Genomic DNA, 1,482 nt, shown 5'->3' on the forward strand with positions numbered 1-1,482 from the left:
GCTAATTTTTTGATTTATTGTAGAGATGAGGTCTCGCCAAGTTGCCTAGGCGGGTCTCGAACCCGTGGGCTCAGGCCATCCACTCACCTCAGCCTCCCAAAGCGCGGGATTACAGGCTGAGCCACCGAGCCGGGCAAACTTTTCACAGGATAGCATTATGAAAATTAAAAGCAAGCCACAGACAAGGAGAAAATATTTACAGCACATAGATATGATAAAAGACTTTTAAACAAAGTATCTAAAGATATTTCCAATTCAAAGCAAGGAAGACAAACTGAAAACATAGGCAAATGAAAATGTTAAAATATACCCAGAATTGCTCCCAGATATTTTCCCTGAAGACATTTCATCAAAGAAGACAGGCAAAGAGAAAATAGAGACGAAAACATGTTCAACATCATTAGCCATTAGGAGAATGAAATTTACAATATGAGAAACCATTGCACAACCACTAAAGTGGCTAACAATTTAATAAACAACAATACAAAGTGTTGAAAAGATATAGATCTACTATAACCAGCTACCATACGTTGCTCATGGCAGTACAGTATGGTACAACAACTTTGAAAAACAGTTTAGTTTAGTAGTTTCTTATAAACATACACTTGCATGACCCAATAGTTGCATTTCTAGGTGTTTTTCCAAGACAAATGAAAGCATAAGTCCGCACAAGGACTTAAATACAGATATTCCTATTGGCTTCATTCACAACAGTCAAAAACTGGAAACAACCCAAATGATCATTCATCAGTAAATGATATTGTATGTAGTATGTCCATGCAGTGTAATATTACTCAACAGGAGAAAGAAGTATTGATACATACAACATGTTACAACATGTATAAATCTCCAAATTATTATGCTGAATGAAAGAAGCAAGCACCACTATCATCTATAATCCAGCGTCATAAAACTCATTATTTCAAAAACTTTTCTCATCCCTTTGCAGGCAATTCCTGCTCTAAACCTCAGCTTCAGGCAACCACTGACCTGCTTTATACCTCAAAAGCTTTACCTTTTCTGCACAGTCTGTGTAAATGAGATCAGGTACTATCTAGATTTTTGTATTCTATTCCTTTCATTGAGTATAATATCTTGAGGTTCATCCATTTTGTCATATGCATGGCCTGTTTACTCCTTTTTATTACTGGGTAATATTCCATTGACTATATTCACTCACAAGTTAATGGGCATTTAGATAGTTTCTAGTTTAGGGTTATTTTGAATAATGCTGCTATAAAATTCTGGCACAAGTCTCTGAGTATATGCTTTTATTTCTATTGTGTCAATATCTGGGAGTGAGATGGCTAGGTCTATGTTAAACACTTTAAAAAACGATCAAAAAAAATTTTTTTTGAGTTGGAGTTTCACTCTGTCACCCAGGCTGGAATGCAGTGGCATGCTCCCAGTCACCGCAGCCTTGACCTGCTGGACTCCAGCAATCCTTCCACCTCAGCCTTCCAAGTAGCTGAAACTACAGGC

This window comes from Carlito syrichta, unplaced genomic scaffold, assembly GCF_000164805.1.
Source record: "Carlito syrichta isolate Samal-C Ts95f unplaced genomic scaffold, Tarsius_syrichta-2.0.1 Scaffold303796, whole genome shotgun sequence".
NCBI classification, from domain to species: domain Eukaryota; kingdom Metazoa; phylum Chordata; class Mammalia; order Primates; family Tarsiidae; genus Carlito; species Carlito syrichta.